The sequence below is a fragment of the Scyliorhinus torazame genome, chromosome 2 (assembly GCF_047496885.1).
Source record: "Scyliorhinus torazame isolate Kashiwa2021f chromosome 2, sScyTor2.1, whole genome shotgun sequence".
Taxonomy (NCBI): Eukaryota; Metazoa; Chordata; class Chondrichthyes; order Carcharhiniformes; family Scyliorhinidae; genus Scyliorhinus; species Scyliorhinus torazame.
In genome coordinates, this window is record NC_092708.1 from 362,349,924 (window position 1) to 362,362,869 (window position 12,946).

A 12,946-nucleotide genomic window follows, 5' to 3' on the forward strand; every position below is an offset into this window, starting at 1 on the left:
TTGGAGTATAGTGTTCAATTCTGGTCGCCACACTACCAGAAGGATGTGGAGGCTTTAGAGAGGGTGCAGAAGAGATTTACCAGAATGTTGCCTGGTATGGAGGGCATTAGCTATGAGGAGTGGTTGAATAAACTCGATTTGTTCTCACTGGAACGAAGGAGGTTGAGGGGCGAACTGATAGAGGTCTACAAAATTATGAGGGGCATAGACAGAGTGGATAGTCAGAGGCTTTTCCCCGGCGTAGAGGGGTCAATTACTAGGGGGCATAGTTTTCAGGTGAGAGGGGCAAGGTTTAGAGTAGGTGTACGAGGCAAGTCCCCGGGGTAGAGGGGTCAATTACTAGGGGGCATAGTTTTAAGGTGAGGGGGCAAGGTTTAGAGTAGGTGTACGAGGCAAGTTTTTTACACAGAGGGTAGTGGATGCCTGGAACTCGCTACCAGAGGAGGTGGTGGAAACAGAGACGATAGTGACATTTAAGGGGCATCTTGACAAATACATGAATAGGATGGGAATAGAGGGGTACGGACCCAGGAAGTGTAGAAGATTGTAGTTTAGTCGGGCAGCATGGTCGGCACGGGCTTGGAGGGCCGAAGGGCCTGTTCCTGTGCTGTACATTTCTTTGTTCTTTGTTCAAGGAAAAATGCCTTTAATCAGTTTTCTGTGATGAGATTATCTATCTGCAACTGCCCTTGTGCCATTCATATTGGAAACAGGCAGTATGCAGATAACGATTTTGCAAACAAAACAATTGGCATTTTTAATGCATCAGGGAATTGGGAATTTGGATAAATCAAGATTTGGAACTGGATCAGAATGATAGGAGCAAGTTTGTATATTTTATTGTTTTCCGATTCGCGCACCACCCCTAGACTTTCACTTTACCAATTTTTAAATGTACCATTCCATAATGCTAAACGGCTTGCTACTGGGAAACATGGGCAAAGGCTGGATTCTTTGTACCCCGATGCCGAAATCGCATCTGACGCCAGGGCTGAGAATCCACTTCCGCGCATGGAATCGGGACCGGCGCCAGTTCCACAATTCTCCGGGTCCCAAAAAGTACGCCGCGCCGCGTATCCCCTACCTGCGGGCATTGCTGGAGACCCTCCCCGCCATTCTCCGCCCCCAACCGGCCGAAGTCCCAACAGCATTGATCTAATACTCACATGACGGCTGCAGACTCAGTCCGCAGCCATCACGGTCGGGGGCAGGCCGATCGGAGGGCAGGGGGGCCTTATACGGGACCGGGCAATGTTTGGGCGGGCAGTCAGGGTCGGGTGCGCGGGCGACCAGGGGCACTATTTAGGAGGTCCAGCTCCGCGGTCTGAGTCCACCATGGGGCACGGCGTGGCTGCTGAAGACCGTTGCCGTGTGAATGACCCAGAAGTGCAGGGGCCTGTATCTGCAGCTAAAGCTGCAAGTTTCCCGACAGGTCTCTGCTAGCCCCCTGCAGTGCTATGAATAAGTGGCCTTTTCACGCCAGTTTTTCTGGCGTGAAAGGCCACAGTTTTTACGACAGCGTGGGGACATAGTCCCAAAAACAGAGAATCCAGCCCAGGGTCTTTGATAGAGCCTTATGGTTACAAAATCATTTTTTCTTTAGTGATGTAATTAATCATATGTTGAGTGAGGTGAGGTCAATAGATTTTGATATGTTTATCACTTTGTAACGGTACGTACATTCACAGGATGACATAACCCTCAGGGTAAACGGTGTTCAAAATTAACCACAGTAACAATGTGACTTGCTATTATTGGTAACAGTTTCAAAAGGTCATTTAGCCCTGTCACTTTCTTTGAAAATCCTTTTCGGGTGGGAAATATGAGAGATACTGGGGTTACTTTCTCCTTTGATATTGTACATCCTTCACCATTTAACTAGTTGATTGCAATTCTTGGTGAATATCAGGGCATTCTTTTGACATTAACCTTGACCAGTCGGAAAAAACAAAGAAATATTCTGGAGTTTAGAAGAATGAGAGGCGATCTCATTGAAACATTTAAGATTCTGAGAGGGCTTGTCAGGGTAAAGGCTGAGATGCTGTTTCTCAAGGCTGGGGAGTTGAGAAATAGGGGGCATCATCTGAGATCATTTGGGACTGAGAAGGGGAAATATTTCTCCACCCAGTGGGTTGTGAATGTTTGGAATTCTTTATCCCAGAAAGGATGCTCAGTTAAGGATCTTTAGATAGATAGATCTTTAGACTTTAAGGGAATTAAAGGATAGAGGAGGAGGTCTTGTGACACAGTAGTAGTGTCCCTACCTCTGAGTCAGAATCTCAAGCTTCAAGTCCAAAGCCTGTGCTTGTTGGCTACAGAAGGAGCATTCATAATGTGTTGATAATTAGCTTGGGAATCATTCCACCACTTCTCACTATCCCCAAGGAAGGGTATTTTTTTTATCCATTGCATCACTGGCTGGGCTAGTATTATTGGCCATCCACAATATTGAGGGGTCATTTAAGAATCAACCACGTTGCTGTGAATCACAAGGATGGCAGATCTCCTTCCCCTAAAGGAACATTAGTGAACCAGGTGGGTTTTTACAACAATTGACATCATTAGACTTTTAATTCCAGATTTTTATTCAAATTTCACCATCTGCCATGGTGGGATTCAAACCTGGGCAGCACGGTAGCACAGTTGGGCAGCACAGTAGCATAGTGGGTAACACTGTGGCTTCACAGCACCAGGGTCCCGGGTTCGATTCCCGGCTTGGGTCACTATCTGTGCGAAGTCTGCACGTTCTCCCCATGACTGCGTGGGTTTCCTCCGGGTGCTCCTGTTTCCTCCCATAAGTCCTGAAAGTCGTGCTGTTAGGTGAATTGGCATTCGGAATTCTCCCTCTGTGTACCCGAACAGGTGCCGGAATGTGGTGACTAGTGTATTTTCACAGTAGATCATAGAATTTAGATCATAGAATTTACAGTGCAGAAGGAGGCCATTTGGCCCATTGAGTCTGCACCAATCTTTGGAAAGAGCACCCTACCTAAGCCCACACCTCCACCCTAGCCCCGTAACCCAGTAACCCCACTTAATCTTTTTGGACACGAAGGGCAAATTTAGCATGGCCAATCCACCTAACCTGCACATCTTTGGAATGTGGGAGGAAGCCGGAGCACCCGGAGGAAACCGACGCAGACACAGGGAGAAAGTGCAAACTCCACACAGACAGTGACCCAAGCCGGGAATCGAACCTGGGACCCTGGAGCTGTGAAGCAGCTGTGCTAACCACAGTGCTACCGTGCCCCCATTCATTGCAGTGTTAATGTAAGCCTACTTGTGATGCTAATAAAGATTATTAAACCTGGGTCTCCAGGGCATTATTGTGGGTCTCTGGATTATCAATCCAGTGGCTATACCATTGTCTCCCCTTGTGAAGGTATGCTTAAAGAAAGGATTTGGGGATTAGGCAGGAAAGTGGTGTTCAGGTAGAAGACCAGCCATGATCTTATCTAAAGACAGAGTAGAGATAGAAACCAGGAGCAGAAGTAGACCATTCGGCCCTTCAAGCCTGCGCTGCCATTAAATATAATCATGGTTGAACCTCGATCTCAATTACATATTCCCACTTTATCCTCAATTAAAAATCCTACCCATTAAATCTAAACATTGTCTATCTCTTTATTGAATACATTCAGTGACTTGGCCTCCACAGCCTTCTGTGGTAGAGAACTCCACAGGTTCACTGCCCTTTGAGTGAAGAAAATTTTCCTCATCTCAGTCCGAAATGATTGACCCCATATCCTGAGACTGGGTCCCCTGGTTCTAGATTCCCCAAACAGGGAAAACATCCTATCTGCAAATAGATTGTCCATCCCTGTTCAAATTCGGAGCATAAAATTGAATGTATGGGATTCCCCCAGGAACCTGCCTGTCCAAGCTCAGGTGCAATTTCACGCTTGGGTGGGCAGGGCCTTGGGTGGGAAATCCCCCCTTTCACCTACTGACACCCTTATGTGGCTATTTAGTGACCACTTAAGGGCCATTTCTCGCCAGCCTCAATTTTTAGGCTGGCAGGAGTGGGTGTGAGTAGGGAGGGAAACATCTCAGGTGGGAAGGGTGCCTCAATCTGAAGGTCCCTTCCCTCCAGGACCTTGGAGCTCAGGGCCTCCTTTCTTCCCTGGTCTACCCCCACAACGGCGAGCGCCAATCGCTCACCGTCCTTAAAATTCAACCCTTAGATTGTTTACTCAGGTCTAGGCAGAGACCTAAACCACAACCCTCTGACTCAATTCTGTATGTGTTCCCACTGAGCCATGCTGACACAGGACAGTACCAGTATTTGGAACTGATAAATTTCTATTTGAAATAAACAGATGTTTTACTTCTCACTCTCTTCAGGTTACCCTAAGCAGCATTGGCAACCATGATCTCCATGGTTATGCTCGCCAAATTATTGCAGTGGTTTGCTGTTGCCTTCCGCAGGATGGTCTACTTAGAAACATAAAAAATAGGTGCAGGAAAATGCCCGTTGGCCCTTCAAGCCTGCACCACCATTCAATATGAGCATGATTGATCATGCAAATTCAGTATCTCACTCCCGCTTTCTCTCCACACCCCTTGATCCCTTTAGCCGCAAGGGCCACATCCAGCTCCCTCTTGAATATATCCAGCAAACTGGCCCCTACAGCTTTCCGTGGTGGAGAATTCCACAACTTCACAAATTTCTGAGAGAAGAAGTTCTTCCTCATCTCAGTCCTGAATGGCCACCGCTTATTCTTAGGCTGTGACCCCCTAGTTCTGGACATCCCCAACATCAGGAACATTCATCCTGCATCTAGCCTGTCCAGTCCCATCAGGATTTTATATGCTTCAATAACACAGATAAATTAGTGACAGGTGCATGATTTTCTGGTTGTGAATTTGGAGATGGGTGGAGTTACATGTTTAAAAAAGACTCTTAATTATTGATGATAAAACATTTTCACAATGAATGAAAATGGATTTTTTTTGACAGCCTAGTCTGTCATTGGACAGTGAATCCCGTGTGAACAGTAAGGCCAAGTGTGTGTTAGCAGTAAGTGTTCCTTCTCTAAATTAAAATTACTGTGGGAAACCTAATGTGTTCTTGTTTAAGAATCCTGAAAGGTAGATCTTAATGTTATTGCCACATTTCAATATACATTGAAAAAGATCTGTATAACATTAGGGAACATTGAGTTCACTTTCTACTTTGTGTTCACCTTTAAGTACATTTCTTGTGCCATAGTTTATTGGATGGCAACAACAAAGTCATACTCAGTAGATCTGGGGTCTGGGAGGAGTAGGAAATCACGGGACTCATTTGTGTATTTAAAAGCTGTAATGTGGTGTATCGATTGCTTTCCCCATGGATGGAACCCGAGAATTATTAGGATCGAAGGTTAGGCTTGTATTTACTGGAGTTTAGAATAAGAGGCAACTTGACTTTACCATATAGAGAGGATGTGGAGAGGATGTTTTCACTTCTGGAAGAATCTGGAACTAGCGGTCACTGTTTAAAGATAAGGGGTTGTACATTTAAAACAGAGATGAGGAGAATTTTTCTCCCTCTCAGGGTGAGTCTTTGGAACTCTCTTTGTCAAAAGGCAGTGGAAGCAGAATCTTTGAATGTTTTTAATGCAGAGCTAGATAGATTCGTGATTGACAAGGGCTTGAAAAGTTATCAGGGGTAGGCAGGAATTTTGGGTGGGATTCTCCCAACGGGAGTCGAAGTGCCGACGCTGGAGTAAAAATTGGAGTGTTTTACTCCGGCGTCAGCGCCCATTCCCAGACCCCTAGTCTCCCCCCTCCGTGGGGCTAGCGGGCGTCGCGCGATTTACGGGGGCGGGGCCTTGGGTCCCGCGCATGCGGAGTTGGGCCGGCGCCAACTAGCGCATGCGCGGTGGCTGTCCTCCCTCAGGCCACCCCGCACAAGCATGGCAGATGGACCAGGCTTGTTGGTGGAAGAAAGGAGGCCCGCCGACAGAGGCCGGCCCGCCAATTGGTTGGTCCCGATCCCGTACCAGGCCACTCCGGAGGCCCCCCCCTGGGAACGGAACCCCCCTTCCCCCCCCCACCCCACAGGCCGCCCCACAAGCCTTCGCGACGAGTACCCGCCGGCAGCGACCAGGTGTGGATGGCGCCGGCGGGACTAGGCTGTTTACGCACGGCCGCTCGGCCCATGCGGCCCGGAGAATCGCCGCTCGCCGCGATTCTCCGAGCGGCCCAGCGCAATTCGCGCGGCGCTGATTTCGGGGGGGGGTGGGAGAATCGCGTGCGGGGGTTGGGGTGATGTGGCGCAATTCGCGCGGCACCCTGGCGATTCTCCCACCCGGCCGGGGGGGGGGGGGGCGGTGTAGCCACATAAAATGGCTGATTCCCGATTAATTTGGCCAAACCCCGATGTAAAATGGCGAACTGAAAAAGCTGATGGGAAAATCAGCCAACAGGACACAAACGGACAGCTGCAGACAGAACAGTGTATTCGGCTCTGGGGAAGTCGGCCCAGACCGATACCTGCGACTATTAGCAGCACATCAACACAGACATCTGCAGTTTAATCGGCTAGCCCCGGGAACAATTGCAACAAATTAGCAATTGAAAGCCGATCCAGACCTCCGATCAAGGAATCGCCCCATTATTGGAGCATATCGAACCCAGTGATTGGGACCAAGTCCAATCACTTGGGACTAGGGTCAAGGTCCACCCCGAGAGGCGGGAAGCCCCTGGGAACTATAAAGATAGGGGCCAAGTTCAGATCGACCCTTCCGCTCCTATTCGCAACCTCCGAGACCCTTCGACGAAAGAACAAGTAAGTGTTACTCCAGCGATCGCTACCAGACAGGTGTTCCAGATTATCGACCCGTACCAGCCTTTTTGAATCCCGCAGGCCAGACCCAATTCGATAAGCCATTTGTTTCCCTGACCTGGTGGGCCATTACCAAAGTTAAGTATTGACCTTTAGTGGTAGGTAATAGTCTAGAGGTAGTATTATTGTGTAAGTATTTATTGCTGTACATAATAAATGATCGTTGATTTAACATTTACTAAGCGGTATGCTGTCTTATTAATCATTACTCGAGCTTGAACCACGTGGCGGTATCAGAAAGATACCTGGCGACTCGTGAGCAAAGGTGACAGAATTAGAGCTAATAAAACTAAGGCTATTAAGAGCAACAGGGGGGAGAATATCGCCCATGGTGTTGAGGTTACAGTGAGTTCAGCCATGATCTTATTGAATGGCAATGGGCCGAGTGGCCTACTCCTGCTCCTAATCTGTATGTTTGTATACAGATGGAGCTAATTCTGAGATTCAAGCTTCTGGTCCATGAAAGAAGACAGGCTTGAAACTCCTTGTATTTGAGCAAATCAGCATGGTTATCTTAACAGTTAATATTTATTTCAGCGGATTAGGTGTAAGCGTGATAAGCTCTTTGCATATTTGCTACTTTGAAATGTGGCATGTATCTGCTAGGTGCAGGGCTTTTATTTCTTTTTTTTTCTTTTCTTTTTCCCCCACACCCCTACCCCTAAGCCACGCCCACGCTGGAGACCACGCCCCTAAAGAGACCGCCCACTCCTCCTAGACCACGCCCCTACCACTAAGCCCCACCCCTTTCCAGACCCCACCCCCTTTGCCCAAACCACGCCCCCTCCTCCGAGACCCCGTCCCCTCTCTAGAGATCCCACCCACTCCTCCGAGACCACGCCCGTACCTACCCCTAAGCCACGCCCACTCAGGAGACCACACCCCTAAAGAGGCCCCACCCCCTCTTTGGAGACCACGCCCCTACCCCTAAACACCGCCCACTCTCAAGAGACCATGCCCCCGAAGAGACCCCCACCTCCTCTTTGGAGACCACGCCCCCTTATCTGAGACCACGCCCCTGTGCTTAAGCCCCGCCCACTCTCAAGAGACCCTCCCATCTTTGGAGACCACGCCCCTCCTCCTAGACCCCGCCCCCTGGAGAGACCACGCCCCCTGGAGAGACCACACCCACTTCAAGAGACCACGCCTCTATCTGTAGGGCTTTTATTTCTATGGACAAATGGACAATTTTGGTTATTTTAGTAACAGAAGTGGGACGCTTTCATTCCTAAGTCCATATCAGAGTCGTGCAGAGATGGACAAATATTAATTTCCGCTACAAATTAAATTCACAAACTACTTCAAGCAGAGATTTTGGATGAAATTGAAACATCATTTTGTCCTCAAGAAAACTTAAATGCTCAGTTACAAATGCCTCAATCCTGCAAACGCGTCTATTTAAAAGCATTGCCAGTAGAACAGCTGTGTTCCTCAGTGGAATTTCTTAAGTTGATGACAGTTTGCTGGTTCAGAATTAGCACGTGGGCTACTAGATTTAGATTTGAAGGAAGAAATGAAGGAGAAATGCAGAGCTGGATTTAGCAAGCCCCTTTCACAAAAACAAAATATAAGAGCATATAGGATCTCAGACCATAAGAAATAGGATCAGCAGTAGGCCTTTCGGCCCCTCGACTCTGCGCTGCCATTCAATAGGATCACGTCTGATCTAGCATTCCTCACATCCACTTTCCTGCCCTTTCCCCATAGCCTTTGATTCCCTTACTGATTGAGAATCTATCTATCTCAGTCTTAAATATACACAAGGACTCTGCCCCCACAGCTCTCTGTGGCAACCAGTTCCAAACGTTCACAATCTTCTGAGAGAATAAATTCCTCCTCACCTCGATCTTAAATGGGCACTCCTTTATTGTGAGACTATGCCCTCTGGTCTTAGACTCCCCCATGAGGGAAAACATCCTCTCAGCATTTACCCTGTCAAACCCCTTTGCATCCTCTGTTTCAATGAGATCACCCCTCATTCTTTTAAATTGCAATGAGTCCCAACCTATTTAACCTTTGTTCATAAGACCCCAATGTTTATAAACATCTTTGAGTTAAATGCTTTCACTTCCTCTTTTTCTCAGCCAAAAGCATTTAACTGCTTTTGATGTGGTTGTGAGCTATCAATCATTGTTCGATGTTTATGAATATTGGTTAGTTTCACAGCAAGATACTTGAGATCCATTCAAACTTGAAGGGAAATTAAATTAAACAATCCAGTTATCTGGCTGTCTGGAAGATGTCAATACAGCTGGGTAAAGATTTTTTCTCTTTGAAATGCATAGACGCCTTGCAGATCAAAGGATCTGAGGACGTTTAACTCCTGGTGATGTGATTTTCACTTTCTAAGAGGTTACAGGTGCTGCTTTCTCTACTTGATGCAGCAAGTGTAGGTACGTTTTAAAGCAGTGATTTTTTTTTCACTTTCTGTCTGGACTGCCCTTTAGCTTCTAGGCAGGGGTGACTGATGGGGTGTTGGTCTCTGTTATGGGGAGGTCTCTGTTAAAGGGCCTCTCTGTTATGGGGGGATCTCTAATATTGGAGGGCCTCTTATGGGGGGTCCCTGAAATGCGGTGATCTGGTGGGGGAGTCTTTAATTGAGGAGCCTTTGGTGGGGGGGGGGGGGGGTTAACTCATGCATGCAATTCCCATGGTGGGGGAGGAGCAGAATTGCATTGCGGGAGAGAAGGGGGGCCAGCCGGCAGACCACTGTTGGGCCGCCCCCTCAAAATGGTGGCCCAATCACAGGATTTGTGACTAAATCCCTTTGTGATGCCCGTCATACATAAAAATGTATAGCAAGGGACAGTGGATCGCCTCTGGCTGCTGTTCCCAGTGCGAATGCAAACCAGAGGCGGGAGAACATAGTCTCCCAAACAATGAATCTTGCACAATATCTTTCCTCAAATAAGGGCATCAAAACTGCTCACAGTACTCCAGATGTAGTCTCACCAGCATCTTGTACATTTGCCGCAAGACTTCCCCAATCTTATACTCCACCCCCCTCTTGAAATATGGGCCAACGTTTCATTAGCATTCCTGATTCCCTGCTGCACCTGTGTGCTAGCTTTCTGTGCTTCATGCACAAACTGTCCTAATTCCCTTTGTGTTGCACCTTTCTGCAGTTTTTCTCCATTTAAATAATATTCTGCTCTTCTGTTCTCCCTTCCAAAATGAACAACTTCACATTTCCCACATTATACTTCATTTGCCAACTTTTTGCCCACTTACTTAACCCATCAATATGTCTCTGCAAAATGTTTGTATCCCTCTCACAACTTGCCTTTCCACCTGTTTTTGTGTCGTCTGCAAATTTGTTAAGAGTACATTCGCTTTCTTCCTGCAAGTCAAAGAGATTCTTTTGGTGAGATATTTTTGCAATGTCTCAAACATGAATTTAGTCGTTCAGGCTAAACTATTGTACCATATGAAAACTAACGATAGATCCATTTTATGGTTGTAGTACATCGGGGGTTACATTTTTCTTTGGAAGCTTTATTAAAGACAATGTTTGTTGTAAAGTGGTAGACAAAGGAAGGGATGGGATCGTTTAGTGTTCAAATATGACATCTTCCCATGGAGTCATAGAATCAGAATTTACAGTGCAGAAGGAGGTTTGGCGCATCGAGTCTGCACCGGCTCTTGGAAAAAGCACCCTACCCAAGCCCACACCTCCACCCTATCCCCATAACCCTGTAACCCCACCCAACACTAAGGGCAATTTTGGACACTAAAGGCAATTTATCACGGCCAATCCACCTAACCTGCACATCTTTGGACTGTGGGAGGAAACCGGAGCACCCGGAGGAAACCCACGCACACACGGGGAGGATGTGCAGACTCCGCACAGACAGTGACCCAAGCCGGGAATCGAACCTGGGACCCTGGAGCTGTGAAGCAATTGTGCTAACCACCATGCTACCGTGCTGTCCTTAAGCGTCCGTGGGTATGTTTGAATACCAAATAAATACTTTGCACCTATCTTCACTAAAAGAAAAGGGATGATGCCACTGTTGCCATAAAGTAGGAGATTGTTGAGGAAATGGAGAAAAATAAAGAGGAAGTACTTAAAAGGTTGCCAGTGATTCAAGTTGAAAAGTCAGCCTTTCCAGATGGGATGTACCCCAGGTTGCTAAGGGAGGCAAGGGTGAAAAGTGAAGGCTCTGGCTCGGCACAATCTTCCCAATCCTTTTAGATGTGGAAGTGGTGCCAGAGGACTGAAGGATTGCAAATGTTACACCCGTGTTCAAAAAAAACCAACTCAACTACAATCCACCTAGTCAGGATGACAAAAAAACGCAAAACAACATATCCCCCCCCCCCGAAAGAAAAGGCTGAACACAAGCAGCTTTTCCTGAAGTGGTTTATCAGGGCTGTAGTGTCTACTTGGCTTTGGGTTTCAAGCTGCTGACAATCTTTGTGTTACGTAGAAGGAATGTGCGGGTAAATCAGATTTATGAAAAACGTGCTCAGCTGTATCTCACTAGAAAGCTGTAAATGGTTCAATGCTGGCAATAACCGTTGTTGCATATATTGCAACAGAATTCACAGGGCTCACGGACACACCAGTAAAAGTGCTTCGGAGTTGATTTTAACTGAAATGTTTTCATTAGGCTATCCAGTGACCAGCTTAAATTTCTAACGTGAGTAAGTAAACAGAAGCTGAAGTAAAGCTCCAGCTGGAGGGCCTGGCGCTGACCCCAGGATACATGTTGATGTAAACAAAGCAGATACATCCAGCCTTCTATATGTACAATGTGAAAATGCAAAGCATGGTTTTTACCGCCTCTTCATGCAACAGTCCTGAGAAATTGGGCATATATGACCATTCGAACGTCAATGATAATTTTCACTAGTTAGTGCAGGATACCTTAATGGAAGAAGCCATGTACAGTTTTAGTCAACAATGCTAAAGCCGAAATATTTGCAGCTTTGCCCGTTTTTGGTATTTGCAATTTATTTTAAAAATCTTACGTTACAATTTCTATTACAGTTTCTACTAATATAAGAATGCAACCGAGCAAAGTGGTTGAAATGGTCTTATCTGAAACTCTGGCAGTGTCATTACCGTCTCCGTCTTACAATCAACAGTTCAAATCCCTCTTTGATCTTTAGTTTAACAGCCTATCCGGAGACTTTTCTTGAGCTTTCTTGGTGATCCTGATTTTCTCCCTGTCTAGTCCGCCTTCCCCTCTGTCTGCCCTTTATGAAAGGATAGAGGGCGAAGCTACTCTATTTTTGTACCCAGTGCATGACCAATCATGATAGATGAAACACGTTTGTGTATCAACCAGCTGGAGTGTGACTGGAAAGTATATTTAACTGTACTGAACTAACTTTGTGGTTCTCAACCTGTCTATAGCCCCTGAAATGGCTGACCGCGGCATTCTCTGCCAGCACCTCTCCACGGAAGCCTATGTGTGTGGGAATACACTTGCCTGGTTCCATTCCTATTTATCCAGTGGTGGCCAGAGGATGTCACAAATGGTTTCACTATCCACTCCACCACAGTTACCATTGGAGAACCCCAATGTTCTGTCCTCGGTCTCCTTCTATTTCTTATCTCCAAGTCGCCCCTATCAATGAAAAATGCCCTATCACTCAAGTCTTTCCCTCTAATTAAATATTGGGAAGACTGAAGCCACTGTTTTTGGCCCCCACTCCAAACTCCATTCCCTAGCTACAGACTCCACCCTCTCCTTGACAACAGTCTGAGTCGAAGCCGTTCACAACACTGCTGTCTCATCTGACCCCAAAATGAGCTTCTAAATACATATTTGTGCTGTCACTAAGCCCACCTCTGTAACACCACCCAATCCTGCCTTTGTCTTAACCTACCTGTTGCTGAACCTTCATTCCTGCCTCTTTTTAAAAAAATTTAGAATACCCAATTAATTTTTTCCAATTAAGGGGCAATTTTAGCGTGGACAATCCACCGAGCCTGCACATCTTTGGGTTGTGGGGGCGAATCCCACGCAAACACGGGGAGAATGTGCAAACTCCACATGGACAGTGACCCAGAGCCGGGATCGAACCTGGGACCTCAGCGCCGTGAGACTGCAGGGTTAACCCACTGCACCACCGTGACATTCATGCCTCTTGATGTGACTACTG

General features: G+C 46.9%; 1 protein-coding gene across 2 annotated transcripts in view; it reads right to left on the reverse strand.

Moving 5' to 3' along the window:
• asb2a.1 (ankyrin repeat and SOCS box containing 2a, tandem duplicate 1) overlaps positions 1 to 12,023 on the reverse strand; it is a 67,525-nt gene extending 55,502 nt beyond the window's left edge. For both annotated transcript variants that reach the window (XM_072492581.1, XM_072492580.1), the window contains exon 1: positions 11,901 to 12,023. The gene's annotated coding sequence lies outside the window, so the exon portion shown is untranslated. The remainder of the gene's footprint in view (positions 1 to 11,900) is intronic.
• Between the last annotated feature and the right edge of the window lie 923 nt (positions 12,024 to 12,946).